The 22,747-nt window shown below is 38.3% G+C and overlaps 1 long non-coding RNA gene across 4 annotated transcripts in view; it reads right to left on the minus strand.

The window, feature by feature from the left end:
- The window catches only part of LOC128852581 (uncharacterized), a 76,388-nt gene that overhangs the window by 16,907 nt on the left and 36,734 nt on the right, over positions 1–22,747 (minus strand). For 3 of the 4 annotated variants that reach the window (XR_008450548.1, XR_008450549.1, XR_008450551.1), the window contains exons 4-5: positions 19,824–19,957; positions 323–495 (exon numbers count right to left, since the gene is read on the minus strand). This is a non-coding gene — a long non-coding RNA (uncharacterized LOC128852581). The remainder of the gene's footprint in view (positions 1–322; positions 496–19,823; positions 19,958–22,747) is intronic. The other variant, XR_008450550.1, reaches the window with a different exon arrangement.

The following is a 22,747-nucleotide window of genomic DNA, read 5'->3' on the forward strand; positions in this document are numbered from 1 at the left end:
GCCAAAGGCTCTTGTGTTTCTCATCACAGTGTGAAACTTTCCTGTAGGCATCCACAAAAAAATCGTATTGTTTTCTGAAATGGCTTCTTTGAACTTACCTGTAAATATAGCGCCTATGGAAAACCAGATGGTAGCTTGGCTGTCAAGAATGACTTACTCTCCCTTCTTTCCTTGTTTATCAACTGTCTTTATGTATAATTTGTCTACTGGCTCATATTATATGTCCAGGGTATGCCTGTATTGTCTCTCATGGAGAGCTATGAGCAGAGAGAAGGCTGCAGGTAGCAGGAGCACACACTGCCTTCCAGCACCATTTACTGACCTCGGTTAATGATGCTGTTCCCTCTCAGCCTAGAGTTGGCTTGGACCTCAAAGGTGCAGAGTGTGGAAGAGCTTGTTTGCTGCAGCCTGCAAAGTCCTGTGAAGATCACAAACCCTGAGGCAGGGATTATCTCTTTATTCTCTGTTTACTTGCTAGGCTGGTGCTTTGAAGTGCTGTAAGGGAATGTATAACAAATAAAAACAGTGGAATAAAAATAGAAGCTAGAGAATGATTTCTTTGTTGTTGTGGGGAACTGATGCTCATGTAGATAAAGATGCAAAACTCATGATCTGTTTTCAAGTAACAAAACCTATTTATTCAATATTTGCCCAGTGTTTGAAATATTTCCTCATTAAATGAAAACTTCACTGCAAACTGATAAAATAATAAAATAATAAAAAAATGAGAAGGATAATATTTATTAGGTAGTTTCTGCCTTTAGGCAGGTTCTCGTGACATATTTTCAACCAGAACAAGATTCTAACAACGGTTGCTGTTTGTTAATAACTGTGGAGTGGTAAGCGAGGCAAGGACTAGGCACGGACAAAATGGCCCTTATTGTCACAGAGAAAATTTTGGAAGGTTTTCAGTTTTTACATGCCTTCTCTGTCCGTAAGGGATTTTTTTTTTTAATAGTGAAAAGTCGATTTTCCAAAGATAAGACATATTTTAGAAATAAAACCCCCACTTATGAGAGTAGTCTGCCACTGAAGAAAAGTTTTGACAGCGAACATCTGACCAGCCTGAACAAGGACACTGCTTTTCAAGAGAAACTCTTTCCATTTTCAGCACTTATTGCTATTTCTTTCTACTTTGCCCACTGGCATAGACAAGAATGATAGCTTCTCACTGGTGCCTGGGAGCCTGGCTGTACTACTCCCCAAGCTGTTGAGACCCGGGGGCTCTTAGAGTAACTTGAACATCACAGCATTTCATTAAAATGGCAAACGTTTAGTTTTTCATTTCTGAGAAAGAAAAATTTGCTCCCTAACCTAAGTATTGTAACAGTAAAACAACACGTTCCACGAGGCTTCAGAATGATATTCTGCTAAATGGAACAACATGAGATTATTCCCTCTAGGATAACATCATTCTTTGAAGGTTTGGGAAACCTGTGTTTATCCCTTGGAGAATATTACTCATATCTCTGCCTTGCTATCTTTACAAAGTATCCCCCTCTTACGGAAAAATAGAATTTTACAGCCACTCACTGATTCAGCCAGACAAATCAGGGGTTACAAGCGAATTGCAGACCAAATGTAACAGTCTGGTCTAACTGTTTCGTGATATCTTGCATGAAAAGGACCGGGAAGATTAGCCGAGGCTGTAAAGCCTGGATGTGGTAGGTAGACTTGTGTTCATGTCATTAATTTGATACAAAGTGGAAGCAAATGGAAAGTAAGGAAAATGGGTGGATATAGTAACTAAAGCAAACAGATTAGTCAGTTAGAATGATTAGTCAGTAGTTTGTTTTCTGCTTCCTGCTTTGTTCGTGTTGATTTTTAGGGTTGTCAATGACAGCAATATTTGGTCCAGTTTGGGAAGGTTGGGCTTTGGTTGTTTTCAGGCTTCTCTATGTATGGAAATGAAAAAGAGTGTGAATTGCTGCAGCCAATTTTTTTTTTTCAAAACAAAACGGCACAATTCTTGGAAACTGGGGGTGGAGGGGTATTATTCCATATATTCCATTAATAAGCTTGCCACTAATAAGGTCCTCCGTTAAAAGGCTACGTGAAACAAGGTGAAAAATCTCACAATCAAGATAATTCAATTCTAATTCTACTTTTGTTGCTAACTGGCAAGGGAAAACAAATCCTATTCAGAAAATTTATTAACACATCTATTCACTTACTAAATGACAAACAAGTTTTCAAAGTAAGAGGTGACTGGACTTAATTGATAGGAAGGCCTGGCAAATGCCTTGGGAAGGAAAAGTTTTAAAAAGCCTCAGAACACCTGGAAGCTGGATTTGTTGATCAAAATGTTGAAAATGTTTCTCACAGTAACTTGTGCCCTTGGACTCTTGAGTCAAGTTATCCTACTCCTTGGGAGAAAGTAAAATTTATGTTACTAAACAAGCAGTAAGTTGCATGATCAATGTGCTTACATAAAAGAAATGTTTCCTAGGAGTTGTTGAAAAAGCAGTCATTTGTGGTTCTTTTTCTTTTGCTGCAAAGTCACGCATAACATACAGAAAAGGGGAGGTAAATTCTATGCCCCCCAAAACCAGAGCGACTTGTTACGGCATACTGCTTTTGGGGTAGTGGGTTTTAGGATCAATTATGTGTGTTGATAATTAAAAAGGAATTTAAGATGTCTTAACATAGATTTAGCCAGACTTTTGTGGCCAAAAATGTGGGTATTTAAAGCACATAGAACAAAAGTATGCATGCGCCATTATATGAGAACTAACTTTGCTTTGCACAGAAGTTTCCAAATATAAAACACATTAGCAAAAATATATCATTTTATAACCTGTTCATGACAATGTCAGAAAGTTTCATAATGAAAAGAAAATGAGGAGTAAAAAAGCACAACACACAAAAGAATGAGTCAGGATCTGATCTTGTGCTGGCAAATATCCAGTGTTGTAATTGATTTTAGTATAACCAAGATTAGAAACTCTCCCACGTCATGTAATAAATTGGCCCAGGAGATGAGTTATAAAATTCCAACTCATTCCATGATGGCCATGCAATAACTCTGTTGAGCTGTGCAAGAAGCTTGGTAAGCATTATGCAATGCACAGCCCTGCAAAAAGAAATCTTTAGTACAGCTGAAACTTGATGAGGGAGATTGAATTAAATTAAATATCTTTACATCTGAGTAGTATGCAATAGACACAATCTCTTCTCCAAACAGCTCCAGGATGCTGAATAATGCTGATGGGATGCAAAGATACTGAACATGAAAGAAAGATTTCTACATTCTTTTTATGGAACATGAAGAATAACCAAGTTAGTAATTTAATTTTGTATTATCTTAAGTCAATGGGTTAATTTCTTTTGAGACGCCCATTGGCACTGAAAAATAGACTGTGCGTGTCTGAGTTGGGTGGTAGGAGGAGAGAGGCTTATTAACATTTAAATAGATTTATCTGAGCACTAAAATGGATGTGCTAAGTAAATGGCTGTGCCAGGGAAAATGATTCTACAGTGAACTATGAAGACAAAGGATCACCTGATGAAGATAATGAGAGTCAGCTTTCAAAAACAATGAGAAATTATGGAAGGAACATCACACGCTATTTTAGGTCAATGGTGGAGCATCAGTAATCTATATGGCAGAAGAACAGCAATAATTGTAGATGTCAAAAAAGACCCCAATTAGGAGAAAATGGCACATGCAGGAAGGGGGAATTCTCACAAACTTAAAAAAAAACCTCAGGAGTGGTGGCAAAATGGGAAGGTGGAAATTTAGAATATGTTTTCAGTCATTTTGCTGAGGTCTGCAGACTTGCTGCACCAGCTAAAGTTTCTCACATCTGCACAAATTTTGCTGTAATCATGTCCTTGAGCAGTGAAACTGAGAAGAGCCTGTAAAGAGACAGAGATGAGGAAAACCAATGCTTGCTGATATCCTGAGGAAGGGAGAGTGTGTACATCCTGTGTCTGTGGGTTAGTTACCCTCTGTGGTTCCCCTTCTACAAAGAAGTAGCAGACAGGGCTGTGGGAAGTGTGGCAAGACAGCAGAGTCCTCTGAGATCAGGGGGGCGCACACAGTTCTGCCATGCTGGGGGCCAGCTGCAACAGCCCAGGGTGCCTCCACCAGCAGGGGTTTCACCACAGCAGGGGGACACAGATGCACCAGCAAATTTGCATTTGGGTGCTTTCCCATCATAGAAAAGTCATCTGGATGGCAAGAATCATGTCATCTAAAGCAAAGACATGCTAAAGTAAAAGTTTCCAAAGGTGTTATCTACAGCAGAGACCTATGAATATAAATAGCATGGACCTCTGAATATAAATAGTGTAAGCAACAGGATAAAGAAAGTAAATATGAGGAGCTTCAGGGCCAGGCCTAAAGTAGAAATAAAGGGAAGGAAGCATGTCCAATGAAGAGAGATGAGGCAGTTATTCCAGTAAAGGTGGAAAGCTGCCAAGCTGAGATTTGCCACAACAAGCATTGGAAGTCTTCAAATGAAAAGGCCTGGGAATCATTGCAATTACTTCGCCTTGGTTCATCTCACATGCTGCACAGTTTAGAAAGCTAAATGCCTATCACATGTTTCTTGAATAGCATCCCACGTCACAGAGTTCCAGAACTGTTTCTAACAAGGAAGCTCAGAAATGGGCTCATCTGCTTACTAAATAATCAATTCTGCTTGATTTAAAAAAAAAGGCATCCCCTCCTCAAAAAACTACCTTCTACATTCACATTGCCAAAAGGGTTTATATTTTGTTCACAAGAATACTCTGTAAGTTCTTCCCAATACAAAAATAAAGTCCTTGGCAGTGAGCCTAATTTCAGTATTGTGAAGGTCAACATTTCAAGAACAATTTTTATGAGTATTTTTTGGGCATTTAGTAGTATTAATGTATTTCCTTGGTGATTTTTATATTTCATTTCAAATAACATACTGACAGCAATAGTAAAAGTTTAGTGATAACCATTAACATTAGTAGTGTAAGGGTACTTAAGAAAACAGTTCCACAGATTACAATCTACATGGTAGATTTTAATACTCAATTAGAACATCCTATAAGTAGAGCTCCCTAAGAGATCTTTATTAAAAATTGCCCAGAAAATTGTTCAGAAAATAGTAGATGGAATTTCTTTTCCTTTTTAGCTTACCATATAGCACTCAATTATAATTTATAGTCAGACACTTAGACTAGGAAAGCTATTCTTCAGTCTCCTAAAATTGTCTTTGCTTTTTGGAAGATGTTGTTTTGTCAACAGAAGACTACTTGAATGCTTCTGTAGGGAATGAGAAGAAGGATTAACACACTTTGATCATTTAGTACCCTGCAAAGCTCTGATATAATAATTTTAATGTTTGCTTTCTTGAACAATGAAATATATTAAGCTGTCATCTACTCTAGCGATGATTAACAGAAGACTTCAAAAATGTTTCTTACTAAACAGTAATTAAGAGGATACAGTTTAAGGGGCACTTATGATAACATAGTTGGACACCACGTGAGCTCTATGTGTTTCCCTAGGAATCACACCCAAAGGGAGGACTAGTTTTGAGTACATTTTTGAACAGGTCATAGACATTCTGCAGATTGCCACCATTTCAGGCAATCATCCCTTGCTAAATAAACAAACAAATCTCAGAACTGAATTATTGTGCTGTATCATATTCTTACCAATCTTTAGGAAAAGTTGAAGGACATAGATATTTCAGTATTAGTCGCCTATCATTATTAGATCGTTCTGATATCATCTGGTGTCTTTCTGGCTTTGGCTATCCTAAACAACATTGATTTTCTTCATGTTTTTCTTTGCCGAATCACGACTACGCAAAAAAAAATTGGTCATCATGTACTGTTATCTGGAACATCCATATGTATTTGCTCCACTTACTATGTTATGAAAAGATTCATAAATGGAGAAAAAAATCTCAGTTCTTGACAGGTATTTGATCAGCAGATCACTGTCCATATACAATAACCTACAAGCTAATTTCTAGATAATCTTCACTTCTACAAAAAAAAGAAGAAAAAGAAGAATCAACAAGATTTGCAGCAGGAAGAATGCTAACCAGTCATTCATTTTGTTACAGATGTCAAACACAGAGATGCTTCTAGGTTATTTCCAGTGTAAAGACTGCAGTTATGGATGTAAAGTACCGCTATACTTACAACTAGGAGCCGTTTGACTATGATCTACGTCAAAGAAAAATGCCATTCTTTGGCTTTCCATTTACAGAAAGGTTTAATTATACTTGCAAGGTTCAGACATTTTTAGAAGCAGAAAACATTTCCAGCTATGTTCTTGAATTCTTGGCTGTGCTGCAGCTGTTTACACAACTCCGCTCTTGCATATCCAGAAGCCAATATAGCTGATTGTGGAGGGACTGCCTGTGTCACCAGTACTGGTGTAGGGCTAACCTTCAAAGTAGGTTGGATTTGCTTCTTTTATGAGTAGGCATAAGGGCATGGTATAACTCTTCAGCAAAGAAAACGATATTATTAGACAACAAACAGCAGTTGTCAGGCCTAGCTACACAGAATCATTTAAGAACTGCCAAGAACAGAGAACAATCATTTTCCCCAACTTCTGTTATTCATTATTTATTTTGTGAGACAGCTGATACATAAAAATAAAACTTGATTATTTAGATGCACAGATAAATGTCCTTTCCCTCTTTAGCACGACATAAAATATGTCCAGGAGCTGTGTTGATTCTTGCAGGAATCAGAAGTAATTTTACTTCACCTGGAAGAAGTGGTACATAGTCAGAATTAAGTTCCTGCTGTTGTTGAGGCGGCACAGAACCAGTGCTTATATGTCTTGCTTCACATCACATCCAGGCACCAAGACATCGCTTTTAAATGTCAATAATGTTCTGAAAGCAATCTAGGTTAATTCTTGAGAATAAGCTAAGGCTTTATTCTTGTGGTTTAGAGTTCTAGAAACTGTTGTAACCGGTTGAGCAGACTAGAGAGTGATGTGGTTTTGTGGTTTCCTTAGCTGTACCAGAAACTAACCAAAATACCCACTGGTCTTTTTGCTGTGTCATTCTCTTCATTACTTTTCTTGAATCATTACTACACGTGACAATATGAAAAGGGAGCCTCTTAAACATTCTAATTCTTTGTTTGTTTCTACTTCCATTATATTCAACTTCTCTTTTACATCAGACTTAAGCTTGCACTGTACGGAGAGTTCTAATGTCATTATTGAGTCAATCCAACGTGCACTATAGAATTATAAGGTATTAAAGATAAATCTCAGTGCACAGTGTGACAAGATAAAAGCATTAGTTCTTAAGCATTCAGCTCTTACCCCTACACCATCTTCGTTTGAATTTAATCATGACTATGTCTCTTTTTGCAGCTTCCTCATGCAAAAAGGGCATCTAAAATAAAAGAAAGGGAACTAAATAAAATTTTCCTCCTGAAAATAATTTTAGCAGAACATATGTTTCCAGTTGTATGTATCAAAATAAGCAAGTAAATTGTAGTCGAATTGGAAATAATTTAATGTTCAAAATACTCGTGGTTGGTGAGAGGGTAGTCTGTGAAAGCATGACTAAAGGCTTGCCCTGTTTTAGTCTCCCCCAGGTATTTGCTGCTAGTGGTGGGATAATAGACTAACGCAAACAATTGATCTGAACTAATGTGGCTTCTGCAGAGATTAAAGAGAACTTTAATGTTAAGTTGAAAGAAATAAAGACTCATGAAGAGGAGTCTGAAGTAAATGCAACGCAAATACATTTTGTGGCATGAAAGACAAAAACCTTAATAGCAAAATTTAACAAGATCTGTGAGCAAAGAAAATTATCTCCGACTTAACTTTAGGTGAAGCAAGAAAAGAAAATGCTACTGGAATGCCAAAAGGCTGACTTCATAACAAGTGGGAATGAAAACTTCCCAACAGAAAAAAGCTTGTTGTGTCTAAGGTACAAGATCATAGCAAGGAAGTTTGTCATACACATTTTTTAGAGCCCTTCCTATAATAGGAAAAAACCCAAATGAATAAAGGCATAGTGGGCTTAATTCTTTTGAAGGAATTTTCTGATGACAGATGCAGAATTTGCTACGGGATCATGAAAAACATCAGTCTCCAGCTGATTGATCCACCTCAGTGACAAAAGAAAATACTTTTCCCACAGAGAAAACTGTGTTTCTGTACACAGTAGACATGAAAGTTCTATAAAGAAGAAATGCTGAATAAGAGGTAATTAATTTCCAAGATCCAGTAAGGGGGAAAGAGTTCACCTTGCCCTTACTAAATTCTTATAGTCATGTTGTTTAAATGTTGCCTTCCATATTTTGAAGCAAGGTTCAGTGAAGGGGCTCTCTGTCATTGCAGCCTCAGAGAAATAATCACTGTTGTTCTTGTACAGATCTGCCTGTTGCAGGTGCTCTGCTGGAGGGTTGGTGAAGCCGTCTGAAGATTCCCCAGCTCTCAGCAAGAAGCTGAGGCCCTTCAGAGCCAGGCCAAAGGCTGGCTGTATTTTGTCTTCCAACTTATGATCCCCAGGCAGTGTAAATGAGAAGCAGAAGGCAACCTGACCTGAACACAACGGAATAAGAAACAGAGCAGAGCCAGCAGCAGAGGGAGTGGGAAGGGCTTGATGGGACAGGCTGTAGGCAGGGGCATCTTATGGGATTGAACAAAGGAATAATACTAAAGGAACCGGCAGCAGAACGTAGCAAGTAAAGATGCCTCACTCCCCAGACTGCACTGTAGGACCCAACAGATGAGTGCTGAGGTTTACAAATACTCTGCAAACAGCTGTGAAATGCACTGGCAAAGTAGGTGGTCCAAGCTGAAAAAAATAGCCTTCTCTATGTTCCTGATGATCTTTGAACGTAACTAGCAAAGGCTTAAGAAAGAAGATCTAAAGGTCTGGTATTGCTGATGACCCCTTGCATGCATGTAAACCATAACCATACTTCTATATGGTTAAAATCGCTTTTTATCCAGCAGATTTTCTTTTTGTGAATGCAGGAAGTTTCATGCAAGTGCTACACTTCATGTGCATGTTAAAATGAAGTAAAATTGGTTAATAATAAGTTAATAATAACAATAAATTAAGTCAAGCACTTAAAAATTAGAAGCAGTCAAAATTAGAGTTGTCTAAGCAGCATCAATGTGTTCTAGTTTAATATTACCTTGATCATGATTTAATTTATAATTGCTGAGTCTTATATTTTCCCCTTAATTTAATTTACTTAGGATGTATCAAGGCATGAGTAAAGATTGTTTGTGAACACTGTCATCAACCATGAATATGCTGTGCGAAACAAGCCTGGATTATAAATAATCAAAACTAGGATTATGAATTCAGTTTAGGGGGACACTGCCTCTTTCCTTAGGGGTCAGAATCTTGTCTAAAAACATATGAAATTTCTTATTATGACAAGTTACTCTGGGGTAAGGAACTAGCAGTACAACTTCTTGCTACGCTATCCACGGGGATTTGTTAGAACATCTCCTGCCAGGGTGAAAGATCTCATTCTGAAAGTTCTTATTTTACTTCTTTTACTTTCTAATATTTCTATAACAGGTATTCCTTTCCAGATACCAGCAGCATGATCTAATTTTGGTTCAATTTAAATTTTATAACAACAATAGTACTCTTCTGTCCCAGTACTGTCTCCTAAATGACCAACATCTTGGTCAAAGCCAGATGCTGTCATACCCTTCCTAGAATACCAGCCTCTTCGAATAATGGAGGTTTGGCAAGTTGGCACCACTTCCATGGTTAATATAAGAGTTCCATGAAAAAAAATTACCCTGCTCTCCCCCCACCCCCCATCCTGTATTCTAATTGGTGCATAATAGCTGAGGCAGAGCACTGGTGCACACTTCTGAAGAGCAGATGATTTGCACCTCACCAGCGTGGACCAGAACCGGCACAAAATGCGTTGGTCTGGATGGACTCCTTCACACGCACCCTCTGTGGCTCTGGCAGTGGTAGTGAGATGTCTTAGCTTTTCTCAAACTGTATACAATACAAACTACAGGTTTGTGTTGTTTTTTTTTTTTTCCTGAGGAGCTTTCTAGCTCTTCTTTAGAAAACGAAACAAACAGCATCATTTCTGCAGCTAGGATTTTCTTCCAGTACTGTATGAAAATATTTTTTTCCTCATGCTGAATTCCTTTCATTGAAACAGCAGCTCCCTTTAACTTGAGTTAATTTATATTTAAAGTATTGTTTTGACTTTTCAGCCTTCTAAAGCTTTAATTTAAAGGTTTACCTACTTCTCCACATATGTTAGTAAACCAGGACAGTTTATTTGTATTTGTAAAAAATCCTGAGGCAGCTTTAGTAAATGAACAACAAATAAAACGTTTCATAAATGAATAGCGTCTTTTATGAAGTTAATATGAGTTGTACTTCTCTCTGTGCAACAGCAAAATTTGACTGACTCAAACAGTAAACATTTTCCATTACCTTTTTTCATATGTATTTACCCTTTACTTATAACTTAAAACTAGCTCCTTTGCAACTTAGTCAGGTTAATACACTTCTATTTGTAAAACTAAGTGACTACAATTTCAGTTTTTAACCCTTACATGTTGCTTTCTCCACCTTGGAAATCTAAAAAAAGTTAGCTTTTTATAATGTTTGCTCTTTCATCCACTTAAACAGTTTTTAGAAGCTTGTTTCAGCTCCATCTCTGGTTTCACCTCCTTTCAGTAATGTCTGGGTTCCTAATTGCCTGTTTCTACCCAAGGTGGACCTCCATGTGCCGAGCGTGGCTCAGAGATGTGGGGTTAATTGGCCATGCAGGTGTACTCACTTGGGAGTCACCCAGTGTTCCGAGTCAGCAAGCCTGCAATAAGGTCAAACAAAACAGATCAAAGGGAAAATATATTTTAGAAGTGTCCGTTATAGAAGTATATTTGGGTTGCAAAAATGAGTTATTCAAGTGCTACTTTTGAGTCACTACATGAAGATTTTGTGATTTGACTGTGTTCCTTCAAGTGATGAAGTGCTCTGTAACACTATGTCTGCTTGGACAAATTGAATTTCATTCCAGTTGCGAATATTTCTGTCAACTTGGTGGCAGGTGTTTCAGACTGGCCACTATGAAACCAAATAACTGTAACTAAAAGTTCCACTTCAACAGGACCAGGAATTTGCAAAGGGAAGGTACTGTCTGCTTTAGAGAGTTAGGCCAGGAGAAAACTGGGTACTGTTCTTTCCATCTTATTCGTGCATTCCTTTGTTCTGTACTTCATGTCTTAATTCTTAAAGATAAGAAAAAAAAATCTTGTTTCTAGACAAACAAAGCCATGTACATACTGATCTCTGTTCACTGTTGCTTTCTCTGATTAGTTTTGTTTTTTCCTTTGTAAAACAAGTAGAAAATGAGCAGAAGTACTATCAGGTCAGAGGGTAGCATTACCAAATCAGAAGAATAATTTACTGCATTGCTTTGCATGTGTCTAATGGCTGGTATACATGGAGTAAAGCAAAGAATCCTTTTTGTCTTTCACACAGGGGTCAGACGTGCCGATACATGTTAAGACAGTTGTAGAGTACATGCTGCATAAGGGTAAACAGCAAATAAAAAAGCAGGTAAACTTGCTTGTTCAGTATGTGTAAGGATAGTATAAACACACCGCTGCTCACACTAGACATGCTTTAACTCTGCTTATTTCCATTTGTTTTCAACTAGATCTCTCTGTGTAGACGTGGCTGAAAACACTAGAGTTGTTAAAACCTAAACAGTATTATTCAAATACTCTCTCCATATCCAAACACCTGAAAAGGTATTTAGAACATAATGTATTGCTGTTTCCTGGAACCATTCCTTGAGTACAATTTATTTGCAGAAGTTCAAAGACTTGTAAAATGATAATATATTTAAGAATTATGGAATTATTCCTCTCACTCCTTCCATCCCTTACTGAATCATAAACCTTTGGGTTTGGTTTGAACAAACGTGTGGAAATGATTGTCTATAATGAGAATGTATAAAGGTTTTGGGTTTGCCCCCTTTTGCAGGAAATTCAGACGTCGTCCTTAGGTAGAACAACAGCTCTTCAACCTGTTCTGCCCTGAGCAAGGCCTATTGATGCACTCCAGCTGCCACCCGAATGGGTCATTGTGGTGTGCTTGGGAGAGTGCCCTTGAGCATCCATCAGTATGGCCATGGCCTAGAGTGGCTTGTATTTATGTTTTTAAAGATGATGATGATGATTGTAAAATGTACGCGTTCTAGATTCTGGAGTTGCATAGCATGCTTTACACAACCAAAAAATTTTTATGAAGTCTGGCCATTGTCCATCTATATTTTCTACCTTGACGGACTTTGATCTTAAATATTGTTAAGACAATATCCACTTAGGGCACTAATTGCCACTGGAATATATTTTATACAAAACAGAAGATGCACCTTTCCCTGGGCTTTCCACTTAGTACAAGGCCTGTTCCTCATTTAGCCTTGGTTTGAATAAACATGATGCCACTGTTTAAGAGGCTGAGCACTTTTCACAACCAATACTGAGGTAAAAAGAAGAGAGGTAGTAGCTAATGTTAACTTAATGATTTAAAACTCTTTTGAGGTAAGTCTTAATTCCCAGTTGATTGAAATCAACAGAAATAAGTAGTTTCATCTGGCTTTGGATTGACTCATAAAGCTTCAATTTACTCACACACGAATCTGGCAGAACTTGGAGGATGAGATAGTCATAAGTTCCCCATGTAAGCTGAGGTCTGTTGGTGCTTGTTCAAGGTTGTTGCTGAAGAAAGTAGGATAAGTGTGAGGATTTTTTTTTTCTCTTATAACTAGAAGGAACAAATAAACTGCTGGATCGTAAATTATCTCCCTTTGACCTTTGTCTGCAACCGTATCTCTAACTTTGAGGGGTGTCCTATCACTACATAGCAATAACTGAAGGATGAGACATAGTAATGGGTGAATGATGCTATCACCTCATAGTAACTCCATTACTGTCCTGCTCTTGTGTCCTCTGCAGGAGTTGAAAGATTAACCCAATACCTGCTTCAGTATGGAAAAAAAAAGATAAGTACTCTCATTAAATAAACAAGGGAGGAAAATGTTCAGCCCATTATCCTGGAAGCTGCAATGGGAATTGCACTCAATGCAGTTTTCAATTTCAGTGTTTTATGTATAAAAGAATAATATATAAAATCTGTCTGCTGTGAGTGCTTAGAGCAGTAAGGGGGAGAGGTAAGAGAGAAAGACTTTCTGTCTCTTAATCTTCCTTCCCTTTCCGGTACCTTTATGCTCTGCTCACAATGACATGCTAAAAATTATCTTTGGGACTGTTGTAGTCCATGTGATGTTTGTCCTCTCGACTTCTCTTTTGTTATTCTATTTTATTAATCAAAATGCCTCACGACAAAAAGCACTCACAGCAGAAATACCCGCTTTTGGTTATACCAGTCTATTGCAATTGCTCAGGACATCTCAGATACCCTTCCTCCATTCACTTTGCAGTAGGGGAATCAAAAGACCTAAAGACCTGCTATACTGAAGGTTGTACAGACAAGAAGTAAAAGACTAATTTAAGGGCTGAAAAACAGTAGCAAAAAATTCAATGAATTTCATTTTATTTAGCTCTTAAGAGATGAAGTAAATAGCGAGCTCAATCACAATCTGTTAAAAAATGATGGGGGGCACAGAAATTTTAGTATAAAGATCTTCAGCCTACTGCTCAAAGAGGAAATTGTAGATAGAGGAGAAATGAAAGATAAATTTTTAATGGCTACAGTGATTAATGAATTGGTAACCAAAGGCTGTGGCTACCAGTGCTTCCAGTCATTATCTGTTACTAGAAACTATCAAATAAGAAAGATGAACTCTGATGCAAACATAGCGACTGAAACGGAGACATGAATTTTAAACTTCTAAACAGAAGTACATTTGTCCCTACAGCCTTAGTGATGTCCAGCATTTCAGGTAGAAGAAGTCACAGAGCTTCCTACAGAGGCAACTGAGGATCACGGGATATGGCTTCTCTCCAAAGGATGAGACATATCTGATATTTGATGAAAATTCAGCTATTCTCTGTCATGTGGTGGTTTCAAGCCCAGTAACAGGACATGCAACCAGTCTTGCTGTGTAACACACAATGCTTACAAATTTCCCTAACATAACATGCATGCCTTTATTACTGGGCTGAGGGACTGGTTTTAATCATGTGATTGATGCACATTGTACTATGGAGAGCTGTGGCTTCCTCAGGAAACAGGCAGAGGAGGAAATAAGCAATATGCTCTGAGTCATCACCTGCCTGTATTTGAGAAGACCAAGAAGGGCACAAGTACAAGTTGCATTGGTTTTACTGGTAAAGCATGGACTGGGAACTCCTGCTTGTAGTTATGAGGGTAAGGATTCAGGACTCCCTTCTTAATGCCATTGCTGATTTTTTGCAGAAGAGAGGTAATTAAGTGTGTTTTGAAGAGGCATCTGAGATTAGTCCTATAAGTAGTTAATATCTGAAAACTTTTCTGATATATTATTGTATATCAGATATTTATGATCAGTGGGTTTGTAAGCAATGTAGAATGATACTCTGGAATAGCGTTTTTAGCGGAGTAGCTGCTGGGTAATGGCTGATGCACTTTTTGGAAGCCTAAGAGCAATAGTTTCTCTATTCTGCATAAAGAGTTGGACTGAGATTTTGTAAGTGAAATGTACTTGGCCAGAAAGATGTTGAAGCAGTCTTATTTATTTTCACCATGCACATTTTTCAGTAAAGATTTGCTGTTAGAAGACTCAAAAAGAAGTATTTTATAAAATGATTAAAAGCAAACTCTATTGTCAACATCCAGTTTATAATTCCCCCGTGATTCATTGTCCTTCTTCATCTTACTTTTCTGTCTCAATTACTAGCTTTTCTGACTCAATTGTAGAGCTTTTTATCCCCCAGTCTTCCTGTTTCCAGCTTCCTTCCCAAATTTCTGGCGCATTTCCTTGTAATAGGAAGACAAAAGTAAAATGTGAAAGCAGGAGCATAAAATCTAAGCTGTTCTGTTGCCCACAATATGTCAGGTATGACATAATCAATTTGTTATTGATACAAAAGCTCTTAGAAGAACGGCACAGCTCTCTGTTAGCCACCAGTGTGTTGTAGGACAGGAATAGGAGATTAGGTAATGTAGTGGTATGTTATATTTTTCTTGTATGCTGTGTCTTATATGTTACTCAGACGAGATAATAATAATAGATGTAGCAGGAAGACACATTTCCTGACACGAGATTAGACCCAGTGAGGCCAGATAGTCCCCAATGGTAAAGAAAAGGATTTGTAGTTCCCAGTGTCCCCTTGAGATTAAATAATTCTAATGGCTTTTTATGTGTGAGCTCTGAAACCATACTTTTATGGTATTCAATTTGTTATTAATAGTAATATACTGTACTTAAATAATATGTAACTAACATAAAGAAACATGCTATTTTTAGAGAAAAGAGTATACCCAGGGCTACGGATTTAAATAGAAGGAAGATAATGGGGCAGTATATATTTTAATTCAGCTGTGTTTGAGAAGGGTTTGAAAAATTCTTGTTCCTAGAAACAATGAGATACAAACCTGTTTGCATAGTCGATCTCCAGCCAGAAAGGATTCCTGTCGAGTGAAATATTAACCCAAAGGAATGCAGTTGTCTTAGGTCAGTGAGCTCTTGGCTTCAAACAAACCTTTAATGCAGAGCTAAAGTGACCATTTAAAAAACATATATGCATCCACAGGATTGGATGGCTGCCACCAGAACAAGATTATCCTATCTTTTAGCTATAGTTTACTTGTTTGTAACTGGCCTGGTTCTGTAATGCTGAAAAGCAATTTTTAGCTGTATAGTGGCCAAATGCCTATTGCTTTGCTTGTGTCATTGCAGTAGGCAGGTGTTTATATCGTGCAAACAATCACAGCAGCTGGGAGCTCTATTAGTAGTCCTAACGTTTCAGAATAGAGAGATAGAGAAATATTTCCTTCAGTTTCCTTTCTCCCGGGGAGCAGGGCCTCTCCTGAGAGTGATGATCTTCCCAAGCAGGGTCATGTTCACACTGGATCCACGACATAAGAGGCAGTACAAAAAGCTCTGAGCCTGCTGAGGGTGACAGGTATAAGGTCCCAAGTCAGATTTGTTTCCAGCATGATGTGCTTCGTCTGCTCACAATTCCAAGTCCCAGCTGCACCAGCTGAACTCAGCAGGTAGTGGCTGCTCCGAGAGCCAGTTGCGCTAAAATGCTAAAAAAACAGCAGAACAACTCCTCATTCCACCTGCCAACTGAGAAAGGGCTAAGCCTCTAAAGCACAATCCAGATAATAAAGTTCACACTAAATTGGTGTTTCTGTCAGATTTTTTTTGTTTGCAGTAGTCCATGTTTAAAGTACAACTCTCTTTCCTTGGGCTCTGATGGACTCAGATGTGCTTTGCAGATGTTCCTCTGCACAAATGGTGCCGGAACTCGCAACTGTGGAATTATTAAAAAATAACAAATCGTTGTTTCTTTGCAGAGTGAGTTTCTTCCTCTGAGTACTCTTCATTTCCTGGTGGCTTGGTGACAGGAGTAGAATTGGCTGGCTGCTTTTTGTGGTGAATTTCAATCCACCCATAGGTTCTTCCAGATTTCTTATGACTAGCACCTTTTTGACTAGGAAGTTATAGGGGTGGCAGATGGGAAAAGGTAAGCATTACATCCTGATTCTACCCACTTGTGACACTGAAATGGGGATTCACTCATGAAAGGTGCATGACCTTGCAAGAAAAATTGCTTTATTAATAGCAATGTTAAAATTATCATTGCCAGGAACCTGGGCTAATCCGCTTAGAAGAATGGGGTGGCTCCCTCTGCTGAGCTTTTATCATGTGCTCATGAGCTTTTATTTTCTGTTTTTCACAGGGTCATTCCAACATTCACTTCCCTTTGGATGACTTCACAGTCACAGCATAAAGTGTTAGAAAATATTTCCTCTAGTTTCTCCTCACCATAAATGTGTGACTATAGCCTCAGAGAAGAACTACTATCGACAGCGTCCAGGAAGTGTCTCAGCACTCATTAAACACAAATCGTTAAACATATTGCAAAGAGTCACTGTGGCTGTCACATGTAGTTAAGCCATACTTCTGCTATTACCACTACACAAAAGGTAAGATGTTGGGGTTTAGTATCAAAAGAATTTTGCCCACAATAAGATGGAGGAAATTAATCAAAGCGGCCATTTTGCTTTCCCTACTTCCTCCTTTTATCTCATACCCGTTACCACTGACACACAGAGAGACTTTATCCCTCAGCAAATAACTTGGTCAGTGGCTTTTAGCCAACTTGGTCAGTTGGTTGCAAACCTGCTACGTGTATTTGTGGGTTGTTTGTGTTGTTTTAAATGATAAGGAAACAAATACTTCTAAGGCACTAATTCTTTGGAACACTAAGCATTTCTGGCAAGACCCTTTTAGTAGAAAATTGGGACCTGACCATCTTGCAGAACAAAACTGAGTGAATATTCCTTTAAAAAAGGAAAAAAAAAGAAAGAAAATATAGCCTTAAAGGGGATTTGTAAATGTCTTCTCAACAGAAGAGACTACTGAACCCTTCTGAGAGCACACAGAGTTTTCCTAAGACCATCTTTCTTTTGGAGTCATATGGAAAATACAGGGTCTGAAACTGCACACGCTGCAGGCAGTGATAAAATTGCCACTAAGTCCGTGAACAAAATGGATCACAATGTGATGGAGAACACTGCTACTACTTTTAGTCTATATTTCAATAGCTTCAGAAGTCTTAAGCAGGTCACATCTTTCCCCTCATCCCTACCCCAGGAAACTTTGTTGTACTGTCAACTACTGTATGTTTGTAAAATGCATATTGCAGCTGGGATGCAACCTAATTCAAACTTTCTTCCAATGCACTTCTTGTAATACAAGAGTAGAGCATTTAGTAATCTATGACCCAAGCACACCTGGTGGTTAAAGTTATTGTGGCTAGTAAGAAAAAAACGAATGATCTGAGGCAATTTGAATGGACAATCTTCTTCTTTCTCCCCTCCTCCCCCTTCCCAAAGGATATAAATATTCACTGATTCCATGTTCCATTTACCTGGGTCTGCTTTTATGTAGAAATCCAAAATAAAATAAAAAATCGACCCTCCAAAACCCAAACATCGACCCTCTCCAAACCCACAATTAAGCTGATAAGGTGATAGATAAATTAACTAACGGGATTTCAACTGGCTTAGACCTCTATGATTACCCAGACCTTGTACCTGGGAGCACTAAATATATCTACAATAAAATAAGATTTCAAGGAGAATCTGTCACCCCTAGCTTTATGAAAATGGCATCCTGTTGCTTTGTCTTCATTATGATAGAAGATAAACAGATCATTTTATTTGTGTTCCAAATAGAAACACATTCTGGCATCTGTTCTGTGCCAATAGTTGCTCTTGTTGTGAATGTACTTACATTTTGTTGCATTGGGCTATTTGCCACTTTATGTAAGCTACACCAGCTGCTCTTGCACAACAGATTACTGTATGCAGCACTCTGGTTTTCCCTAAAGCAGATAATGCTTTGTAAAATCTGGATAACTAAGTCTCTAGGAAGTGATTTTAAGTTACATGAAAACTGTGATAACTGAGAACAGAAACAGCCTTAAAGAACTGTACTAACAAGCTGCCACTCCAAGGGAAGGCCGGTTGTGAGTAGCTGTTTTTTTAATGTGTATAATTTATGTTCTTTTACCTGCTACATTTTTTCTAGTACTTGCTACTTTCCTTAAATTTTGATTTATAGCACACCATGAGAAGAAATATTAATTATGAACTTAAACAATGAGCAGATTTCTACTCTGATTTTTATGGCAATGAAACACACTGAATCACTTCAAATCTACTTGAAGATACAGCCCCTGAATCCTCTTTGTTGCATTTCAGCGACAGGTTTCATATTCTGTTTTCTTGGCAACCTTCTCCATGGAAAGCAGCATTATGCAAATAAAAACTCAAATGGCAGTGACAATGGGAAAATAGATCACAATTTTTCTTGACATCTTGGGTGACATAGGTCAGATCATGCTATCACAGAACTGAACTTAGTTCTTTTTCTCTGCCTCAGCTATGATTTAAACCCTCTTTTCCTACGACTTGGATGCAGCATGGCTGCAAAATCATATTAATTCCAAATTAAGGAATGCCATGCTTAAGCGGTAGTTGAACTTTTCTGGTTTTTGACTAGTTGTTGGTGATTTGAGTGCCCATGAGTGTAAAGTTGTGTACTCACTGCTGCTGCAGGAAAAAGTCAAAGTATAATTGGTCTGAGGGTGTGGACAGAAGCAGCAGGGGATGCTGGTAGGGATAGTAAAAGCTCAACAGGGTTACGGAAACCTGCCAAATCTCCATCCTCACTGCAGGGAGCTTCTGCTGCTGCCAGGAGTAAGGAAAACAGATGGCTGTTCCTTTTGAAGCCACTAACACTCACTTCTGTGCCTGTTGTGTATTTTTTCTCCTTCCCCTCAAGCTTCCAACTCCTGCAGTAGCTCCTGGAGCAACCTGGCACTGGCTGACACGTTGGCAGGCAGCCACGCAGGCAAGTGAGTTTCAGCTGAAGATGATGGTTGTTTTGTTTTGTTTTTCCTTTTCCCTGAGCTGCCTCCACAATTTGGCAAAGGGATGTCAGGATTAGAAATTGTGGGATTGGAGAATATGCCAGAATCTATTAGAGGCAAAGATGCAGAGCTTTAGTAAATGGGGAGATGGAGATGTGCCAGCAGGAGTGTGGGTGTGGGCGTTCAAATACAATTAGCACAGTCGGCCAAACATACCCTAACACGGACACTTCACAGTTACGTGCTGAATAGCCCTCTATATTTGTGCTTATTTTCAGTGGGGTATAGCTCATACCTGTAGACAAGACCTTGCTTTTTTCCTCAAAAACAGCAATGATACGGATCCTGTTAAAGTCTGTAGCGTGCATCAGCTAGGAGTGGTTTTACAGAATGGTCTGTACCAAATCTCCAGATCTACACCAGAAGAGCCTGAAACGGAAAAGAGATTAATGTTTAAGTTTATGTTTCCACTGTATTTCAGCTACTCTGAAGAATTATAAGATTTTTTTTTTTTTCCTTAACTTTCTAGAACTTCTAATGCATCTGGATGCTCTTGTGAAGTCTAATAAAGCACTGGTTTGAAGGAACACAGAAATGTGTAGGATGTTCAATTTTAGTTTTAGATTATCACTAAGAAAGCTCAATGAAAGTTGCAGGCTTGGGCTGAGCTAGCAATTCAATGAAATATATGCATAGATTAACACGTAGAGTAATGATGGCATATGACTGACTGTCATCTGAGGGGAAAAATCTGCCCTTGTGCAGGTTTCTGACTGTTGATCTCAACCTATGAGTGACTCATGCTTTTAACAGATGTTTCTGATTTAGGCCAATGAAAGCTTATGGGAGCTTTTCCTCGTCTTTGAGGGAAGAATGCCAGCCCAATCAGACAAGCAAATTTGGAGCTTGACATCTGAATCCACCCACTAGCAAAGCAGGACAATTTCCTCTTGCAAAAGCTCTGTGCCACCGTTATTCTAGAACAAACAAACAATTTCATAATTAGTATTGACTTGTTATTTTTGCCATCTCCTGCATTTAACCATTAAGCCACTATTGCCATCTACCAAGAAAGACACTAAAGCCACTTATTCAAAAGGCCTGTCTGGCTTGTCCAAAATAACACACAGTTCCCAAACCCATAAAATATGATGCCCTAGCTAAGCGAGTAATTGTAGCAAATATTTCTAGATGCACAGCCGCAAAACAAACTTAGATGGCTCTGTGTTAGCTAATATTTGCCTTGTAAGAATTATCACTATTGTCATTAACATCATAAAAGCAAAGTAATGGGACGCTCTGGTACAGGCCAAAGAGAGCTGAAGGGACCTCAGTCAGCAACATAACGCAATAAAACCAAACTCATGGGGTTCATCACCAGAAACTACGCCTTGATTTTTGCCAGCTACATAGTTACTGCAAAGGTTTACCACACACACGTTGCCAAAGTCCAATTTTCAGTTTGGCAAGGCATAATGTCTAATTTGTTTCACACTTATCTTGTAAAATAGCCTGAAAATGAATGACATTTCTGGAAGACACAAAGTTTTGTAATATCAAAAAATATATGTAGTGAATCAGACTTCTCATCAGAATCTTCAAAAGTGATTCGATAGCAAAATTTTGGCACAGGATTAGTGGGACTCCCAAGGGACTGTGGTGCCTGTCTCCCCGTCTTGCTGTATCACAGAGTTGTCAGTCCATGGGATGGGGCAGCAGTTTGCTTCATTTGCTTCCTCCACACTGCTGCTGAATCTCACCTTGAATCTGTCTCTTAAAGCATTCAGAAACCACTTCTAAAAATTCAGGAATCAAAATTTGGAAGTATTTTAAGAATTTCACTGATCTAAGGCACTATGTCCATTGCCATGCCTTGTCTGTGTAAGTGTTTGGAAGCCAAGCAGAAATTAAGTGTAAGGTCTTTAAGGTGGATCAATAAATGAAGGGAGGGAGATATGATGGGACTTTGGAGAACAGTTATTATTGTGGTCAACATCTCCAATAGGAGCATCTAAGTCTTCGATAGAGATGTGTATCTCATTTACATTCTTTTGCATTTACCTGTGATGGAATGATTTATCATCATTCTTTTGTCTGCTCTGTGGTTTATGAGCCAAGCTAAATCTGGCATAAAATGCCATAGTGCATTAAATCACAAAAATAAAAAAATCAAATTAATATGTCCTGTTCAAATGATACTTATGATGCAATGCTAAGGTACTTCACAGCCATAGATCAATAGTTTTTATTACTGTTGTAGACCACATTCTGTCAAACCACCAATAAGTATATACCAACAAGATGATTATAACACCCATAGACATCGATAAAGCCTACTTAAAACTGAAAATGTAATTCTGTGAGATACATAACATTTCTCAAGAAAGGCTATAAAATAGGTGTAGATCATTAATTTATATTTTCCATTTAGGGATGATCCATGATTAAAGCACTACGTTATTTCCTTGCAGTCTTTGAACCTGCAAGTCACTGAAGAATCTGCTGCAGAGCGCAGAACCTGAATGAACATTTTGAAATTAGTGGCAAGGGTTTTCTTGGCTCATTAACACCAAGATCATTGCCTTGTGTAATCAGGAATAAGAGAGGTGTTGCTTTGTTGCTCTTAATTATCAACAGTCTTGGAATTTTATATTCCATACGCTGTAGGTACAGGCTTTATTTCTTTGCAGAGAAAATAGACATTTTCTACAAGCCCTTAGCTGACAATGTGCCTTAGTGGCATAAAGGATAAGCTATACTGGACACCCTGAAGTGTATCTAGTTCCCTGTTGTGATGCTGCTGTTTATCTCATCTCTCCAAGCCTGTCTTTTCGGAGATGTAGTCATGAGTTTAGTTCCTGTTCTGCGCAAGCCTATTGTTATGTGCAAATGTGCTCTCTTATTTTTTGGTGGGGTGGGATGGGCAGTTTTATTCATTACTATCAGGTCATTCTAGTATTTGGTGAAAGAACATCATTGATTGTCTGCAGGTTTTCTCTTTTAACTGTCTCGTGTAATTCGTACATAAATTAATGCTTCTCCGAGGTGACAAATTCCCATGAGAAGTGCTGTGTAATGCCTTGTGTAGGCAAAGCGTTATTAGCTGGATGCACATGCAGGCATACGAAATTTGGGAACTCTAAAATGTGGTGAAAAGACTTTAGTTTTTTCGTTCCTGTAGTTGTCTGCTAGTACCTACAGAATGCAGTCATATATCTT

The sequence above is a fragment of the Cuculus canorus genome, chromosome 6 (assembly GCF_017976375.1).
Source record: "Cuculus canorus isolate bCucCan1 chromosome 6, bCucCan1.pri, whole genome shotgun sequence".
Classification (NCBI taxonomy): Eukaryota; Metazoa; Chordata; class Aves; order Cuculiformes; family Cuculidae; genus Cuculus; species Cuculus canorus.